This window comes from Diabrotica virgifera, chromosome 7 (assembly GCF_917563875.1).
Source record: "Diabrotica virgifera virgifera chromosome 7, PGI_DIABVI_V3a".
In the NCBI taxonomy this organism is placed as follows: Eukaryota; Metazoa; Arthropoda; class Insecta; order Coleoptera; family Chrysomelidae; genus Diabrotica; species Diabrotica virgifera.
Window position 1 is genome coordinate 99,071,427 of NC_065449.1, and position 21,420 is coordinate 99,092,846.

A 21,420-nucleotide genomic window follows, 5' to 3' on the forward strand; every position below is an offset into this window, starting at 1 on the left:
TATTTCTTTTGTCTGATCAGTATCTTCTGTGATCCATGCTCCAAGGTATTTGTACGAAGATATTTGCTCAATTTCTGTATTATCCAGTACTAGTCTAACTCTGATGTTTTGTGCTTATGTAAATACCATGAACTTGGTTTTCTTCAAATTTATTTTTAGTCCATAATCGTTGCAATGTATATTTAGTTGATGAGCAAGGTGTTGCAATTCTTCTAGTGTTCCCGCTCAAAGTACGGTATCGTCAGCATATCTTATATTATTAAGTGGCTCACCGTTTATTATTAGGCCCTCATTGACTTGGCCAACGCTAATTCTGAGATGGCTTCACTATATAAATTAAATAACAATGGTGATAAAATACACCCTTGGCGCACCCCACGACGAATCTGGATATCCTCAGTCAGTTCATTTTCAACTTTCACTTTTGCTGTCTGATTCCAATAGAGGTTACATATAATTCTAATGTCTCTACTGTCTATGTTTTTATTTAACACAATTTCTTTAAGACGACTATGCTGCACTTTGTCAAATGCCTGCTCAAAATCAATGAAACAGGCATATACTTCCTGATTCATATCTAGGCAGCTCTGCGAAAGAACACTTACTGCAAACAGTGCGTCCCGTGTTCCCAGACCTTTCCTAAATCCCATTTGTGTATCACTTATGCCTTCGTCTAATTTCTTATGTATTCTATTGTGAATCACTTTTAAAAACAATTTCAAGACATCACTCATTAAGGCTATGGTGCGATGTTCATTGCACTCCTTTGCATTGGTTTTTTTGGGTAGCAGTATAAATGTCGATTGGAGCCATTCTTTAGGTATTATACCTGTTATATATATGGTGTTTAATAAATCCAAAAGAAGGTCAATAGATTCAGTATCCACAATTTTGAGTAATTCGACAGGAACTTCATCAGGCCCGGGAGATTTACCACTTTTAGCTTGTTTCATTGCATATTCGACTTCTTCTCGTATAATGTCAGGTCCAGTATCATCTTTAAATTCTTTTGGTGCTTCTGTTCTCTCTTTGTCTTCAAAAAGCTGTGCTATATATTGTGTCCATCTCTGTATTTCTGGTTTATATCTGTAATAAGTGCACCACTTTCATCTCTTAGTTGCCTTTTGAAGTGTTTTTTCATTCCGGTTAGTTCTCTAATTCTTTATGCATGTTAAAAAAGTCATATTTTTTCTCAAATTCTTCCAGTTCTTGGCACTGCTCATGTAATATTCTCTCTTTAGCTTCTTTTATTTTCTTTTTAATTAATCTATCGGTTACATTATATTTAATTGGATTTTTTGTTTTGAATGATTTTCTTTCATTCATTAAATAGTATCTCTTCAGTCATCCAGTCTTTATGTTTTCTTTTCTTTGGTTTTAAGTTTTCACTCGCTGTTTTAATTACTGCTTGTTTTATATTTTCCCATTTCTGATCAATGTCATAGCTACTTTTATTCAGTTCTTGGGCAATATGTAAATTTTTAGTAAGAGTTTTTACAGTTTGTTCCTTTGTTTGTGGTTCCCTTAATCTCTTAACATCAATTCTACTTTGCGTGGGTTTTTTAATCAGCTTTAATTTGATTCGTAATGTGACTACTATGGGGTTATGGTCTGAACCGATATCTGCTCCAGGGTAAGTTTTAGCAGAAAGTATAGAATTACGAAATCTTTTTCTAATGGGGACAAAGTCAATTTGATTTCGGATTGTTCTATTGGTTGTGTCTCCGGGAGATTTCCATGTATACAATCTTCTTTTTGGTAGCTTAAAGAGTGTGTTAGCTATTACAAATTCTTCCATCTGACAGAATTGTATTAAACGGTCACCACGCTCATTTCTATTTCCTAGACCATATTCACCCACATATCCATCCACTCTTCCCTGGCCAACTTTGGCATTGAAGTCGCCCATTACTATTGTAGTGTGATGTCTCTTCATTGACTTTAAGACTTGTTCCAAATCATGGTAAAATAGTTCAATTTCGTCTTCCTCTTTATCTGCCGTCGGAGCATAAACTTGAATAAAATTCACTATACCTTTCTTAGACTGAAGTTGTAATGATACGATTCTATCAGAATAAGGAGTAAAACTTACTACAGAGTAGTTGACCTTTTTTGCAACTAAGAGAGCAACACCATAGCGATGATTAGTCTCGTTGTTACCTGAATAATACATGGTTCCATTATTTGTCGTTTGTTTATTGCCTGAACCTGGCCACTGTACGTCACTTATACCTAGAACATCAATTTGGAGGTTTTCCATTTCAAGGAGTACGTTCGCTAATTTACCACTTGCATATAGACTTCTGACATTCCAGGTTGCTACTTTAAATGTCTTAAATGCACAGGGATTTCTCTGGTTGACGACCTGGGAGGCCCTGTGGTCTACAGCTATTCCTCCCCTGCCGGATCTTGGATTCCGTGGTCCATAATCAGTAAGTCTGTTTACTGTTTTTGTCATTTGCCATTCATGACTTTACTAGGGGTACTCTACGAGTCTGTAATGCAGTGGTTCCCCGTTGCCGTCTGCATCCTTAGGCCGTTGACCTATTAATTTCGGTTGATCCGCCTTTAGGGCCAGTTTCCCAACCCCTGGACAAAAGAGTGCCCTACCACTCACTGACTCATCCGCCCGAAGGCGTTGGTCAGCAAGTGGGGGACTGCTTATACCGGCAATCACTCGGTGAATAGACTATGGTAGAAAGAAGTATAGTGACCCTTCTGCCCTCGGAAACCTAATAGCCATTCGGGGTCGGAAAAAACAAGAGTTAGCCAAGAGAGGCTGATAGGAAAGATTAAAGACATTTCACTCAAGACAAGTTGAAGAAGAGTAAAATGTGAAGGCCCTTATGATCCGCCAGGTGCGTTCCATAAGGGTATGAGTATTGATACACTTTGTGGTCCCGCTCATCTGCGCCATCTGCGTCAACACCCGCTGGTCGGGGTGTTGACTACAGACTGTATGGCTCGTCCAGCATGCCATAGCATGGAGGATGGGTGCACGCCATTTTTACAATGTAGACACCCAAATTCCATGGCCTGACACCTGCAGGTCACCACAGGATCATAATCACAGCACATTGCCATGCTATGCCTACAGTGTTGCTAGAGTTTCAATATATCCGTAAACTATCAGTAAATTCAAATTATAGCTAAATCAAAGAATAAGAACCGACACGGACGGATTATCTATGAACTAAATTTTTATACGCATGTGTGAGATCGCCCATTTCTCAATTTGCCTCCATAGCAAATAATTTTGGTGACTTTTGTCTTGCACAGGATCGGCGTTTGTTATTTGTTTGGCTTGGCTTGGCGTCAGTATTTTGTTTTTGTATCAGTTTGTAGCTCGTAATATTTTGTATAGACTTACTTTCTAGGTTTTACGTTTAGTTTTTATTTTATTTGTGTATAGTGTATGAGTTTATTAGTGTAGTATTTATTCGTGTGTACATAGTTAAGTGGTTTATTTAATGTTGGAATGGCTGCGAAACGACGAGGGTTTTCATGTATATTTCGTGGCTGCGCCCACCCATCAAAATCCATGGGTGGGCGCAAGCCCACCCAGCCCACACTGTTCCGACGCCACTGCTGCCAGACAAGAACAGGGGATGGTTTAAGCCTATTTTCAATCCCAAAAAATCAGGAAAGGTATGTAGCAATTTTGTTATACCTTATTCTTTATCGATAGAGAAGTTTTTTATGTATACATAGTGGTAATAATACTGCAGTATAGCGACACAAGTTTTGTTGGAATCATATGAGAGTGAGTACAAATACGCACACAGAATAATTTTTTTCTAATTCCACTTTAAATTTACCGTACCTTTCATCAAAACTATTACCCAAGAAAGTTATCATTATTATCACAAGAGAGTGAGTATATTGTATACTATACAGTGCTAGTCAAAAGTCCGTACCCCCTCTCGTATCTTTTGAACGGTTATACCTATAATAGTGAAATTTGGAAGGAGGAAATAAACGGATGTAAGCTTCTTAACTAATCATGACAGGTGACGTAATAGTGACAGATGACGTTACAGAGCCACTGTGACCGATAATTTTAAATGGGACCTTATTTCAAGTGATACCTCGTTTAAAAGGTATTCAAAATACCTATTCAGTAATACTAAGTTTTTGCGTTTTTCAATTCTCTAGTAATTTTTACGTCAACGTCAACCTTTTTGACAAGTAATCATATGCGGAATTTTGAAATTTTATTAAATATTAAATGCGAAACTACAATTTTATATTTATTCCATTTATTTCTCAAAATTAGCTTAAACTCAAACAAAATTAGTATGACTGAATATGAATAGGTATTTTCAATACCTTTCAAACGAGGTATCACCATAGAGGTATATATTAACATAGAGGGAGCCTACCTTCCGCGCTTCCTGACAACAAGATCTCATGGACTGGTTTGCTGCATCTCTTTCTAACACATTGTATCGAAAATCTATGATGACATTCAGTGTGAATATAGGCACGGAAGAGGAGGACAACTGTAGCAGCTTTACTATGCGTAAGAGTGAAACGACACTAATCCAAATAAAAAAGATGGTGTCGTCACTTCGCTCTGAATGACACTCTCTCTATGCTAATATATAACTCTATGGGTATCACTTGCCATAAGGTCCCATTTAAAATTATCTGTTACAGTGGCGCTGTAAAGTCAGCTGTCGTAATTAAGTCACCTGGCATGACTAGTTAAGAAGCTTACGTCCGTTTATTTCCTCCCTTTAAATTTCACGATTATAGGTATACCCGTTCAAAAGATACGAGGGGGGGGGGGGTATGGACTTCTGACTAGCACTGACAGGACTGTATATATTTTTTTCTACGAGCGTGCAAAAATGTCTACTTTCGTGCATGCATTTTAGTTTAGAAAGTTTTACTTTTCCGCACGCGTGTTACTTTTCCACACGCGTTTTACTTTTCTGCACGCGTTTTACTTTTCCGCACGCGTTTTACTTTTGCGCACGCGTGTTAATTTAGATATGTTAATATGACCTTAAAGTAATTATAATACATGCAATAAACTAATATTTAGATATTATTTACTAATTTATTTCAAATATATCTTATTGTGTTCATGTTTTAATGAAATTAACGGGAGAATTCGATGAAATAAAATAATTTTGACATAATATTCGAAAGTCAAATCAGTAGACAATAACAGTGGTTTTGAATCGTCGTCATGGAAACCAAGATCGTCGTCATGCTAACCAATTATGCTGAAACTTTGGTTTTGACAACCTTGTCAAAGAATTAATTTATGTACAGTTGAGTCCGCGAGTCTTTACCCGTGCGTCATCATTTAAAGCATACGAAATAAGTTGGAAATTTACTAAACGCAACGGCAAGTTGATATTATTCCGATCACGGGTTAGAGTATAAAATTTGACGTTATCAAATAAATAGAATGTCAAATTTAAGCTGTGCTTTAAAATTTTGGTGCATAATTACAGCTACATTTGAAGTAGCTTAATAAATTATTTTATTATCATTGATTAATAAATAAATAAACAATTTATAAAAAAATTCAATAACATATTTTCTTTTTGTTATTTTATTCACTTTGGCGGAACCTTAAACACAAGCATTCAATTGTGTCAACAATGAGGTTAGCTTTGTACGTTGCCAAAATGTATCGTAAAATAACATAAACTTATCAAACAATTTCTAACTCCAATATAAAATTTGTTGTGAAAACAACTGTTTGTATACTATAAAAAACTTCAAAATGCAAAAATTCGACAGAATAACAGCAAAAACTTCAACAAACTGACAGCCACAAAAGTAAACAAACCAAAACGTCAGAAATTGTACTTAAAATATGTGAAGACATCCCCAATCGTCTTTCTTTGTACCTATCTCTTTTCAATGCACTGAGTCTAAATCGTTCATAAAAATAACATGTGTTTTTACTTAATAACAGTCGGCAGCCGGTTTGTCATTAATTTCATGCGTGGAAGAGGATGCTAAATAAAAAGTATAATGTGTTTTATCTCGCCAGGTATTAATGACGCACGGGTAAAGACTCGCGGACTCAACTGTATGTATTTTCAAATAAATAAATTAATTGATTAAGATTTGGTCATTTTTTAAAGACTCGTAGAAAAAATATTGTTCCTAACGCTTGCAGAAAGTCTCTTTTCCGCATTCGACTGCTTGCCGAACTCCCGCTTACGCGTCGTTCGGCAAACTGCAGTCGCGTGCGGAAAAGTATGACTTTCTGCGCTTGTTAGGAAAATCACTATTTTAAGTTATTACATCTTTATATTTATAGAAATAAAATAGTACAATACTTATTGGTTTTTTATTTATTTACCCCGATATTCGACTTTAAATATGTATGTACCTACTTTTGGCTGGTTTCCAAGACAATAAAAATTAAAAATATTAACATTTTATTTTAACATATAGTCTTTTTACTACAAAAACAAGATTACGTAGGTCAAAATTTCTGACGTAAGAGCGCTGCCAAATCATTAGAATGTGACTTTTCATTTAAGCCACGTTAATGTCATTACTTGTCAGATATTTTCTTTGTTTTTGTTTACTGTACAAATAATATCTCTAATTCTTTATTCTAGTAGCGATAGAAGGTGAAACAGTAGCGATCAACAGGTAGCGAAAACGCGTTCCAAGATTGCGGCTGTAATTTTGAATATTTTTCGAGATATTTGGCACACGTATTCGTAATATAATAAAGAATGGCGGTACAGAGCCCAATTTGAAAAATATATTAATATGTGGAAATTACTCTGTAATTAAATACAATATTAAAAAAACGAGCCTGTATCGCCATTAACCCGGCACCTGCCACGTGGGGTGCTACCAGCACCCCATAACACATTTTCATCAAATATTTGGTATTTCAAATTTGTTAACCGTCCTGTGCGTCATAGTAGCTTTCAATAATATTATATAGCATAGATCTGTTTGTGTTTGAAGTGGTTATTTAGTGTCATTCTGAAATTGTAGCTCTAAATTCGAATTGGGGTGTCATCATCTGGCAGTAAAATTTTTTTATGTTTTTGATAAACAGGTCAGATTTACATTTTTTTATTTTAATAACTGATCTAAATTATTAATATATTCTCTATACTCAATAAATTTTAATTTTCTTAGATATTTTACATCACTTCATTTATTATGGGTTGGTACTTGCTAATTTGCTTATAACACCTTTTTAATTTTATTTTTTAACTTTTATAATATTTTAGTAGCTAATAAGTTAATAAAACATGTTTTTTTCTATTCTTGTGTAACTCAACACATTATTTTGTTTATAAACAAGTAGATCACAGAAAATTTTTAAGGGGTGCTGTGAGCACCCCACGTGGCAGTTGATGCCTTGCAAAGCCACGTGGCAGGTGCCGGGTTAAGAAGAACAAAAAAATACACTTTCTTCAAATAAACTTTTTTATCCGATGCCTAGATTTTGTGTCATTTTGGAACTACATACTAATGAAATAAAAAATTTTAGTAGTTCCAAAATGACACAAAATCTAGACATCGGATAAAAAAGTTTATTTGAAGAAAGTGTATTTTTTGTTCTTCTTAATGGCGGTACAGGCTCGTTTTTTTAATATTGTATTTAATTACAGAGTAATTTCCACATATTAATATATTTTTCAAATTGGGCTCTGTACCGCCATTCTTTATTATATTACGAATACGTGTGCCAAATATCTCGAAAAAATATTCAAAATTACAGCCGCAATCTTGGAACGCGTTTTTGCTACCTGTTGATCGCTACTGTTTCCTCTTAATGATGTCAATCAGTTTTCATTTCTTGCCGAAATATATTAATAATATTTGTAATGTTAATTAAAGTAAATAAACATCAACTTTAAAATTGACATTTCTCTAGCATTTCTTACTAAGTGTCAACATGGTTTATTATAAGAAAAACGTAATCGAGATTATATTGAGAATTTTAGAATTATATTACTTAAATAACCAAAAACATTTTTTATTATTAATAATATAAATTTTATGAAACAATCCTTTAAGTTGAATACTCCAGAAAATAATAATTTTATTTAAATATACATTAGACAATGGTACGCTACTGATGTGACAGTTCTGTACTACATTTTTACTTCATTTCGTACACAATTTGATTCAAAATATAACTTTAAAACAGTGTACTGTTTTTATAAATACCTACATATTAAATATTAGTATGGTATAGTTAGACCCAAACCCAGACATCCAAAGTGAAAGTTATCCTCCCAACACCAAATTGTTCTATACGCTGTGAGCTCGTACGTAGAGGGGATATTTACAAATTCGCGAACGCCAGTAGTGACAAGTTTGTAAACGTTTACCGGAAATTTGACGTAAACGTCAAAGTGATTAATTTAAAATTAAAATTAAAAACACTAATTATAAACATTAATTATAAACAATATTGGTTGGTCAAAGCTGTGGTATATATTTTTACCTTAAATATACTTACGTTTTAAATACTGAATTTAAGTTTTTTAATGTTCCGTAATATCTAATTATAAATAATCTATTATAATCTTAGCGCCATCTACACGATTATTGTCAAAGTATCCGAAGTAAGAAATTGATATTTTATCAATAGAACGTCAAAATAATTAGAAAAATCTTAAAAAAATCGATTACAATTTAATTACTTTTTTGCGTTGTAAATATTAAGCGATAACAATTAAATAATAAATTTAAAAATTACCGGTAAAAGTTGAATTAGTAACCGCTAGGAGCGACACCAGCGAAGCTCAGAGCGTATATGGTCCACATAATGTTCAGAAAAAAGTCACACCATTTTGAGCGTCGGGTTTGGGGGGGAGAGGGGGGAGAAATCTGCAAATTCGTAGTTTTTTAGGTTTTTCGTCAATATTTCTAAAACTAAGCGGTTTAGCATGAACAACCCTCTACACAAAATTGTTCTACATTAAATTTGAAATAAAAAAGGCTCTATCCATAACCCTTCTAAAATGAACGGTTCCAAAGTTACGGAGGTAGTATAGTATAATTGGTCCAAAAAAAGGCCTAACCCAGACATCCAAAGTAAAAGTTTTCCTTCAACACCAAATTGTTCTATATGGTCCACATATTGTTCAGTAAAAAGTTACACCATTTTGAGCGTCCGGTTTGGGGGGGAGATGGGGGAGAAGTCGGTAAATTAGTAGTTTTTTAAGTTTTTCGTCAATATTTTTAAAACTATGCTTTAGCGCAAGGAACGTTCTATAGAAAAATGTTCTACATAAAATTTAAAACAAAAAAGGTTCTACACATAATTGTTATAAAAGCAACGGTTTCAGAGTTACGGAGGGTGAAAAGTGGAGGTTTTTGATACTTTTTATATTTACCGATTTCTCCCCCCTCTCCCCTCCAAACCCGACGCTCAAAATGGTGTGACTTTTTTCTGAACATTATGTGGACCATATAGAACAATTTGGTGTTGGAGGATAACTTTCACTTTGGATGTCTGGGTTTTTGGTATAGTTATATCATAAATATTGCCCAAAAAATATAAAAAGTATCGAAAACCTCGATATTTCACCCTCCGTAACTCTGGAACTGTTGATTTTATAACAATTATGTATAGAACATTTTTTATTTTAAATTTCATGTAGAATATTTTTGTGTATAACATTGTTTACGCTAAAGCATAGTTTTAGAAATATTGGCGAAAAACTTAAAAAACTACTAATTTACTGGCTTCTCTCGCATCTCCCTCCCAAACCGGGCGCTCAAAATGGTGTAACTTTTTACTGAACAATATGTGGACCATATAGAACATTTTGGTGTTGGAGGAAAACTTTTACTTTGGATGTTTGGGTTAGGTATTTTTTTGGACCAGTTATACTATACTACCTCCGTAACTTTGGAACCATTCATTTTAGAAAGTTATGCATAGGGCCTTTTTTATTTCAAATTTAATGTAGAACAATTTTGTATAGAAGGTTGTTCATGCTAAACCGCATAGTTTCAGAAATATTGGCGAAAAACTTAAAAACTACGAATTTACCGATTTCTCCCCCTCTTCCCCCCCGCAAACCCGACGCTCAAAATGGTGTGCCTTTTTTCTGGACATTGTGTGGACCATATAGAACAATTTGGTGTTGAAGGATAACTTTCACTTTGGATGTCTGGGTTATGCCATCTTTTGGATCAACTATACTATTGGCTCCGTGCGTCTCCCCTCTACTTACAGTCACGTGACACGCTGTCAGATTTTGTAAGGACGTTTACATTGAGTCTTATGGGATTATTTTGTTAAACTTGAATATTTTATTTTGTAGTGATAATAACCGAATACAATTGTTAGAATTCATTAGTTATTAATTTATACTGTAATTTATAGTGCAACAAAAATATTTTCTTTTTCGTTAATAAAGATTAATTGACATAAACTGCGATAGTGAGGTTATGTATACAAAATCAAACTGATGATCAATATTGGAAAGTGAAGAATATATATCAGATTAAGTGCGTTTTTATTTTCTGTTTATATTAATACATAGTATCACTAGCGTGACACGGCATTTTTTTTAAATATCTCATTTAAACATACACAAAGCGTCCTTATAAAATTTCAAAAAACCGCCACCATGAGCAGGTCGGTCGATTATGCTTTGACACTTTGTTAACGCTCGGAGCGAATACTATATACCTTAATTTAAAAACCATTGTAATTATTCATGTGTACCTATTAACTGTGTTTGTATTTGTATTGAGAAACATATACCAAATCAAAACGCTTCTTTAATAGATTATTTTGAACAAGAACGAAATAATGGGAATCCCTTTTACCATTAACTGCAGAGAAGTGAGTTAAATAATTTAGATTTTTTAGATTAGGTTTATTAGAAATGAGATTATTAGTAGATTTACAGATCAGAAAGTTTTCGTATGAATTTTATCGTTTGCAGTACTTAGTTTTAAAAATATTAAATAATCTGGTTTAATTATTATATAGTCGATTCGCTAATCTGAGACACAACTGTCTACACTACAATTACAATAAAAATGTACTATATAGAAATAAACAAACAAAGGCACGTTGAATGTTAGAGAAGCACTCCCAGATAATGATTTGGGAGTGCTCCTTGTTCTTGTTTATTTCTAATGCATGTTTATTGTAATGTAGACAGTTGTGTCTCAGATTAGCGAATCGACTTCACTATACCTACACTATGCTAATATTGTTGTTCATTAATATATTTCGGCAAGTAATGAAAACTAATTGACAGCATTAAGTAGAATAAATAATTATAGATATTATTTTTACAGCAAACAAAAGAAAAATATATCTGACAAGTATTGACATAAACGTGGCCATGATGAAAAGTCACATTCTAATGTTTTGACAGTGCTCTTACGTCAGAAATGTTGACCTACGCAATCTTGCTTTTATAGTAAAAATACTATACCTACAGTTTCTTGTTGTTGATGTTGATGACGAACATTTTTTGTTACCCAAAAAGAATTTTTCGATTATTTTACGAAATATAATGAATTAGGAAATACCTCGACAAACAAGTAATTGGTTCTAGGTTTTCACCCAAAGTAATCGAAAGTAGAACTGGAAGTCGCTATTTGAACTCTTCGTGTAACTTTGCGTCGATTGATATACGATTTTACTAATTTTGAGTCATCTTTATTTACATTCATATCATATTTTGAGTGACTTTAAAACAGTACTTACGGTTGTAACTCTAAAACCGAAGTCCGATGTCAAATTTCTCATCTTTAATACCATCCATGGGTTATAAGCTTTCATTCGACACCTCATTTGTGATTCTACCTGGTATAGTGACGGAGGAGTTACATTTGCGGTCGGACGGACAGACAGCCTAGGTCAAATTTCTCACCTTGAGTACATACTATCCATGGATTATAAGCTTTCATTTGACACCTCATTTGTCATTCTACCTGGTATAGTGACGGAAGGAATTATATTCGGACAGACAGCCTATTAAGTCACACCAAGTCGTTCAAATTTTCACCAACATTTTTTCAAAATTGGTGAAAACAACAAATTATATTTTGTATCGTTGTATCAATATAAGCCAAAAAAGAATAATTAGTGAATGTCACGCCACTATAATATATTTTATTATTGGTCATTCAATGCTAAAATCAGGATAAAAAAGGTATTTTATCCATGGTTTTAATCAATATAATTCTCACTATTTCTTTGTGTTGTATTTGCAACCTTTTGTAAATCAAAAATAATTCCACCATATTAAGAATGTCAACAAAAGCCGGCCCTGCATGCAACCTTTTTCTCAGTGCAACTAAAATTTTATTGATAACACAAGAATCTACAGGTCGAGCAAGTCTCGTAAATTTCACGATTGCGAGCCACGCTTCACGCAACCGTGTTTGCGTACTTGTGTTTCGAGTTGCGTGGTCGTGCGGAGTTATATTTACCAATTCGCGCAATCGTACTTGAGACGCTGTGTCGTCAGGTGAGGTGTTTGAAAATTTGTGTAACTTGATTGCTTGATTCTGTGGTGTGAAGGTGGTTAAACTTTTGTTTTATTTTTTTTTTGTTTTGTTTGTTTTTGTTGTTGCGAATATATCGCAGAAAGTTTTTAGATGAAGTAATTGTATGATGAAGATAACACAGAAAATACAAGAGGGCAGCATACTTTGCAAAACAACTGCTACAATTTGAAATCAACAATTTGTTAAGTTGTTGTCTTGCAGGTAAAAAAAGTGACTTTTTAAAAAAATTATATCTTGGAAACTAAAAATTATTTTTATTTATAATTGAAACATGTAAAAGTATAGTACTCTCAAAAAAATTTCAGCCAAAAATATTCATTTTTGTAGAGTGGACTGCAATTTTTCGACAACAGCCCTTTTTTGCGGTGAGCAGCATAACAAGTCCAGTCTCATCTGAAATCAAAGTTTCTTGTAGTTTATACCTCTGGCTAGTGAATGAACAAAGGATTTTTTATTAGATGAGGTCATTTTTGTTTTATAAAAAAAACTACTTTAAAAATGAGAAAAATTGGGGTCAAAAATGTGTTTAAACTTATGTAAAATCTTCAAATTTCATTTTTTTTAATTCCTTCGTTCATATTCTAGCCAGAGGTATAAACTACAAGAAACTTTTTGATTTCAGATGAGACTGGACTTAGTTATGCTGCCAACGCAAAAAAACTTAAACTCTACAAAAATGAATATTTTTGGCTGAAACTTTTTTTGAGACTACCTTAAGTACTATACTTTTACATGTTCCAATTATAAATAAAAATAAATTTTAGTTTTCGAGATATAATTTTTTTAAAAAGTCACTTTTTTTACCCACAAGACCTATGTAACCCCTTAAAAAAATGTTTGGAAGAATATGTTTGATGGCCAAGATGCATACATATATTTAGAAGGAAAGTTCCTGATTTCTGTAGTATAATACATAATACTGAAGAGGAAGTAGCTCTAAGCGCCGGACTCCACTTGCGATTTGTAGTTGTGAAGATTGAACACATTCTTTCAAATAGAAGTCAATCCATGATTATTTAGTCACAAATGGATTGACTTGTATTTGAAACAATGTGTTCAATCTTCCTGATTACAAATCGCAAGTGGAGTGCGGCGGTAATAACACCAAAATATTCCATATAGGTCCATAGAAGGTACACAGACATTGAAAAATTCCTGGAATATCCCCGAAAACATGTTCCCTGAACATCCCAGGAAAATCCTGTGTCAGCATTTTAAACATTACCTGAATGTTTTATTGGAACATTGCATGAATGTCCACGAATGTTCTCTGGACATTCAAAATATATTTTGTAGACATTCCCTGGATATACCAGAAATACAGTGATGAGCGCTGTAATAACCGGCAAAATAGCACAAAAGATGTATTAAGTAGTGAGATAAAAAGACATGAAACTAGTCGAGCTGGGTAGCGATATTAACTTATACATTTAGATTGTATTGATTGTGTACCACCTTCAGACGTATCAGACGAGTTTGGAAACTACCACTGTCACAGTGACAGTTTTAGTTGACATACTCCTCCGATATGTGTAAAGGTGGGATCAATATAACGTAAATTTAAAGGTTAATTTCGCTAAATTTCCCAGCTCAACTAGTTTCATTTCTTTTTATCTCACAACTAAATATGTTGCCCATATTTTGCCGGTTATTAGGGCACTCATCACTGTACATTTTTGCTGATGTGACAATACCTCCTATCTGTTTTTTCATGAGTTTTGTATGAGAGATGGAAAAACATGTTTTAAGGTCACCTCCTGTGTTCATATGTAAGTTTTGACTTGTTTTGTAGTTCATAGATAGTTTAATTTACTACAAAACAAGTCAAAAAATATATGAAAACAGGAGGTGACCCTAAGACAAGTTTTTAGTCTCTCTTACAAAACTCATGAAAAAACAGATAGGATGTATTATTACATCACTGACGATATGTGGCCATACCAAATAATACATCCTTGATAAATATAAACATTTTTATTGAACAAAATCTTTTCATACATTTTTTAATGCAATTTACTGTTATTCCTAAATATTTCAAAAAAATGTGTCACATTTGCTTTGTAAACCTTTCTTTTGCCTTTCGTAGCCACATATTCCGTTTCCTTCCTGGTTTTTTGTAGACCACTTCTCTCAGCTGATTCTAAAAAAAATAAAATAAATGGTAATTTTTCTATCCTTTACAATTAACAATCAGAAGAAATATTATTTACAGATAATGATATGCATAATAATAATAGGTTTGTTCTAGCATCAGTTTGAAACCATTAGCGAATAGTGGACCAGCGCGAGTAGAGGGGATCGCACTGGTGACTGCATTATGTTCTTTTACTGACCAACTGTTTGCTGATGGTTTTTGACTAGTTTGACTGTTTGCTAGAACAAACCTAATAATAATGAATATTTTGTATTTTGACAATGACATCTGATGTGGAAGTCAAAACATTAATAAAATTATTTTTTCAAGTTAACTTTCACATGCGCGTCTTAAAATTGTACTTTTAATACTTATATCATAAATAACTATTAAAACTATCTTAAGAGGAAACAGTATCGATCAACAGGTAGCGAAAATGTGTTCCAAGATTGCGGCTGTAATTTTGAATATTTTTTCAAGATATTTGGCACACATATTCGTAATATAATAAAGAATGGCGGTACAGAGCCCAATTTGAAAAATATATTAATATGTGGAAATTACTCTGTAATTAAATACAATATAAAAAAACGAGCTTGTACCGCTATTAAGAAGAACAAAAAAATACACTTTTTTCAAATACAACTTTTTTATCCGATTTTGTGTTATTTTGGAACTACTAAAATTTTTTATTTCATTAGTAGTTCCAAAATTACACAAAATCTAGGCATCGGATAAAAAAGTTTATTTGAAGAAAGTGTATTTTTTTGTTCTTCTTAATGGCGGTACAGGCTCGTTTTTTAAATATTGTATAATTACAGAGTAATTTCCACATATTAATATATTTTTCAAATTGGGCTCTGTACCGCCATTCTTTATTATTTTACGAATACGTGTGCCAAATGCCTCGAAAAAATATTCAAAATTACAGTGACAATCTTGGAACACGTTTTGACTACCTGTTTATCGCTACTGTATTACCTTAAAACATTGTAATTTGCTAAACCAGTATATTTTACTCTACTACTACTCTACTAGCTACCTCATTTTCCACTGTTTCTAAAGACTTGTTTACATGGGTAGAGTTTTGAGGAGAGTAGAGTAGTGGTAGTACTCTACCAAAAATGGCTTGATACCATTCACATGAGGAGAGTACAAGTATAGTACAGGGTGATCAGTTAAGGGTAGCGAGCGGCCATATCTCATAAGATATTGGTCGTATAGATTTGAGAAAGAAAAATCATGATAAAAGTCGCCAAGAGAAATTACTGGAAATTATTTTCGAGTTTGTCAAACGTCCGCTAGAGGGCATAACAACCAACACAAAGTAGAAAAATGGAATTTTTATAGAATTTTGTCTAATGAAAGTTTATCGATGATATCATTTTCATATTTACAGACCATTTCCCTACATTTTTTGTCTAAAACGTTTTGTTCTATCTATCAAAATAAAGCGGTGGGGGAAGTTCAATTGTTTTTTTAAACAAACCAAGATTTCTTCCGTTTCTTTTGACCGATTTTAGCAAACTTAGGCTCATATGAAAGAGCATAATTTGCACTACAAAACGCTTATTTGGTTTTGAATTTTTACGTTTGCTGTCGCCGCTAGATGGCGTTAACTGAAATGGTAGCAAATTTTTGAGTTTTTAAAAAAAAAACAAATGTAATGGTATATTAATTTTTATATATTTTAAAAGAGGATAAATTTCTCTATAATTTAATGAAAAGAATTTATTATCTACCTTTTTTTGAACCGTTGATATTGACCAAAATATAATTTTATTACATTAAAAAATGGCACGCCACTGTTTTTTATCAAAATAAAAATCAGTTTTGTAATCTCTTATTAGTTGCTAACAAAAAGAACCTCTTGACTTTTTTCGTTAGACAAACGGTTTTAGATTGAAAAAAAAGTAAATTAGTAATGTTTCGAGATATGGGCGCCCCATGTAAACATATCTTATTTTCTCAATCCAAAACCGTTTGTCTAACGAAAAAAAGTCAAGAGGTTCTTTTTGTTAGCAACTAATAAGAGATTACAAAACTGATTTTTATTTTGATAAAAAACAGTGGCGTGCCATTTTTTAATGTAATAAAATTATATTTTGGTCAATATCAACGGTTCAAAAAAAGGTAGATAATAAATTCTTTTCATTAAATTATAGAGAAATTTATCCTCTTTTAAAATATATAAAAATTAATATACCATTACATTTGTTTTTTTTTTAAAACTCAAAAATTTGCTACCATTTCAGTTAACGCCATCTAGCGGCGACAGCAAACGTAAAAAATTCAAAACCAAATAAGCGTTTTGTAGTGCAAATTATGCTCTTTCATATGAGCCTAAGTTTGCTAAAATCGGTCAAAAGAAACGGAAGAAACCTTGGTTTGTTTAAAAAAACAATTGAACTTCCCCCACCGCTTTATTTTGATAGATAGAACAAAACGTTTTAGACAAAAAATGTAGGGAAATGGTCTGTAAATATGAAAATGATATCATCGATAAACTTTCATTAGACAAAATTCTATAAAAATTCCATTTTTCTACTTTGTGTTGGTTGTTATGCCCTCTAGCGGACGAAACTATGCCTCAAACTCGAAAATAATTTCCAGCAATTTCTCTTGGCGACTTTTATCATGATTTTTTTTTCTCAAATCTATACGACCAATATCTTATGAGATATGGATGCTCGCTACCCTTAACTGATCACCCTGTACTGATGCTAGTATAGTGAAACCGATTTTTGTATTTTTAAACACTCTTGATTATAAGTGCACCTTAAATTCTTAATTTTTTGCTTAAGCTCGTTTACTCCAAAGCCCCCTTTGCCATTCTTTCTACGATTTCATCCTCTGCAGCTTGCTGCAAACTTTTATTTCTGTAGTATACACTACCTAAATTCCATAAAAGCTTAAAATTCCATAAATTCCACTACCATAGCTTTCGACAAAGTTAATCATGAGCTCTTGATTCATAAACTTTATTTATACGGAGTTGATGGCCTTATATTGAAGTGGCTCAAGAGCTATCTTACGCAAAGATCGCAAATTGTCAGGGTTAATCATCACTATTCTCATACCATCTCTGTTAACTCAGGTGTACCACAGGGATCACACTTGGGACCTCTGTTGTTTAATATATTTATCAATGATCTAATACCCTGTTTCCAAGTAAGTGAAACTTTGTTATTCGCTGATGATTTAAAATGTTTTAAAATAATCACATCTGAGGCTGATTCACTTAGTCTACAAGGTGATATTGATCGCCTATCTAACTGGTGTATGCAAAATGGTATGTGTTTGAATGCATCCAAATGCCATATTCTTCGTTTCCACCGAACTCATCATCCAATCATCTTCGAATATAGTATAAATAATCTGACCTTACATTCTGCCTCTGAAACTAGGGATCTAGGTGTGATCCTTGACTCCGCCCTTAGCTATAAATCACACATTTACAGTACAATACAGAAGTCTATGAAGATGCTTGGCTTTATAAAAAAGAACCACTAGAGACTTTACAAACATCTCAGCTATTAAATCTCTTTATTTCTCCCTGGTTAGATCTCATTTCGATTACTGTTCCACAATTTGGTCCCCCTATTACTTTACTCATAAACTGAAGATTGAGGCTGTCCAACACAATTTTCTGAGATATACTGCCAGTAAGTTGCATGTATACTATGACTATTCTGTATTAGAGCGCATACTGAACTTACCTCCTCTTGAGGTACGCAGAAAACAAAGAGACTTAATTATTTTATTTAAAATTATCAACGGGCTGTGTAACTGCCCCGAACTTCTCTCCAAAATATCTCTATTTGTCCCCAGTCGTTCGACTAGGCAGGTGCAAACCTTTTATGTCTCTTTTCATAGATTCAGTTATTCCTACAACACATTTATTCCTAGAACTCTTCGATTAGCTAACTCATTAAATAACCTCGAAATTTTTAATATATCAGTTTCCCGCTTTAAAAACCTAATTTCTTCCCTAACTTTTTAACTTTTTAATATTTTCGGCCAGATCTTTTGTATTGTGATTAGTGTTACATGACCTGTATGTATTAGATAACTTAAAACCGTTATACCTTACAACATTTCCGAATTGATTTAGGTGATATCTTTTGTTTGTAATTGTACTGACCTAATGTTATCTTATTCTTTTTTTTTTCTTTTTTGTAACTGTATTACTCATACGAGTTATTTTTTCTCAAACCACTTGGTTATATGTTATATTACGATAGTTTATGTTATATAATTGGTTAACATTAATGTTATATAATTGTATAATTATGTTATATAATTTAGAACACTGTAAAATTTATATCGGAATAGGGCTTGCCCGTGAATAAATAAATAAATAAATAAATAAATAAACACTGGTATTCGCCGTATTATAGCTCTACAAGTTTTAAAGTTTCATCTTCGGTGAACTTCATTTTCACTATTTACACAAAACACAATTCCAGCCAGAATGACAGCGCCCCCATGTACTCTCCTACCTACTCTATTCTGCCATAATTGAGCGTGTTCCATGGGTAGAGTGTGCAGCCGAGTAGACATTTTGGCAGTAGTGGTGGTCATAGAGTAGTTACTTTGCCATAGGTTGCTAGTCACTCTACTTTAACTCCAACTATACACTCTACCAGCTATTCTACTGTGCTGAGCATTTTTACAGGTAGAGTTACTCTACTCTATCAAGTACTTGCATCATTACTCTACCTGTGTAAACAAGTCTTAAATCTACTGAATGAAAATCTACTTAATCTTAATCTACTCTTAATGAAAAATGTCTAAAATCATTTACCCACCTAGTATTATTGTAGAATTTAAGACAGTCCAGTGCCTTATAAATAATTTCAATATGAATATTTTTCACTTTAATTCTCCTTTGATACCACTCCATTTTAGATTTTGGGGAACTTATTTCATTGTGTTTATAGACCATATTTATTGAAGGAACCCAATCTGGAGATTGTTATTATCGATTAAGTCGGCTGATTTTCCTATAAGATTAAAATGTTAACATCTTCAAAAATCGTTACTGTTGTAATTGTAACTTACCAGATATAAAATGATTACAGCAGACAGGACAGGAAAATTTTCATTTCGCTAGTAAAACCTGTACATTGTATTGCATTTAACCATTGTTGTCTCTCAGATACCTTATTTAGTTCAGTTTAAAAGTGAACTTTATCTTGACTTTATCACAATTACTTTGCATTTCACACTTCAAAACACAACACAACACCAATGAAGCATATTATCTTTCTAAATTAATACTTCCAGAGAAAATGTTAAATTAATCTTTGTACAACACAAAATTACAAAGAAATACAACTAAAATTATCTAAAACTCATTAAGAACAGATAGAATAAGATTTATCTTTTACACCCAGTAGCCATATTGACATATTGATTTAATTTTGAAAACGATTATATTTAAATTTGGTAAATATAACGCCGCACGACCACGCAACTCGAAACACAAGTACGCAAACACGGTTGCGTGAAGCGTGGCTCGCAATCGTGAAATTTACGAGACTTGCTCGACCTGTAGATTCTTGTCGCGAATACACGCCAGAAATGTGTGAGACTTTTCTCAGTGTACTCGTGTGTGCTCTTGCCAACTCGATACTAAAATCACCACTAAAATTAAGTATGATTAAGTACATGCTAACAACAACATAACATAGATAAAATATATGTGCTAACAACAAAAGAATCGCCGTTCGTGTCGGTTCTTTTGGCTAAATCAAATCCCGATTACTTTACAAATTTACAGTAAATTGCCGCAGTCGCAGTATAACGAATATAACGCGTAATTGTAACTTGCCACGGTGAATAAGATACAAAATATGTGGTTTTGTTGATTTTAAAATACTTAAAGACCGCTTTACAGCTTGCAAGAAAACTTGCTGCAATACTCTTGCATGCAAGACTTTCATGCAAGTCAATTGCATGGTCTTTTACAGCTTGCAACCCGGCTTGCATGCAATTTGAAATTTTACCCTTAACCTAACTTATAAACTTTTGTTTTTTTTTAATTACTTTATTGCTGTTTATTTAACTTGGTAAATTTCGAAATGCCAAGACTATCAGAAATAACCAAATATAAAAGGAAAAAGGCGGTAGCAGCAACTTTAAGTATTATTATTACTGCAGCCAGCCTTTTAGTCACTAATTTAGAACACCGAGATCGGAGCTGGTGAGTAAGATCTTAGTTGAACAAGAAGAGGGGTAATAATGTATCTCCAACAGAATTTATCCAAGTAGATGATGAAAATGACTCTAATTTTCTAGGAATGAATGTACATTTTAATAAACCCTTGGGAAAAATTGAACAATTACAAAGAAATCTATATTTCGAAATACTATTTCTGCGAAACACAAATTAATTATTATCCTAAGGTACTTAGCTAGAGGAGAGAGAGCTTCCGTAGCTTAATATACAATTTACAATAATTATAGAATCTCAGAAAGTGCCATTTCATTATTCATTCATTTCCATCGTTGATATATTTCACAAACAGAAAACAGCTGATCGGCATGTATTCGTGAATCCGTGTCGTCAATGACATTTGATATTGTGGAAAAATCAAATTCCCCTAGACTTGCATGAAAACTTGCAGAAAAAATGGCACCAAACCGATTATCGCGCAATTGCAAGAAGTTGCATGCAATAGTCAACTGACGACATACTGCGCATGCCTTTAGGCAACTTTCTTGCGTCTTGCATGTAGAATTGCAAGCTGTAAAGCGCTCTTAACTTATTTAAAAAAGTTATA

General features: G+C 33.1%; 1 protein-coding gene and 1 long non-coding RNA gene across 2 annotated transcripts in view; both read right to left on the reverse strand.

The window, feature by feature from the left end:
* Positions 1-21,420, reverse strand: part of LOC114332081 (coiled-coil domain-containing protein 13-like) — a 135,551-nt gene that overhangs the window by 29,941 nt on the left and 84,190 nt on the right. The window lies entirely within an intron of this gene.
* LOC126888868 (uncharacterized) lies at positions 14,458-20,249 on the reverse strand. Its single transcript, XR_007699684.1, has 3 exons — positions 19,697-20,249; positions 19,444-19,638; positions 14,458-14,638 (listed from the first exon to the last, which is right to left on the reverse strand). It is a non-coding gene; the product is annotated as an uncharacterized LOC126888868 (long non-coding RNA).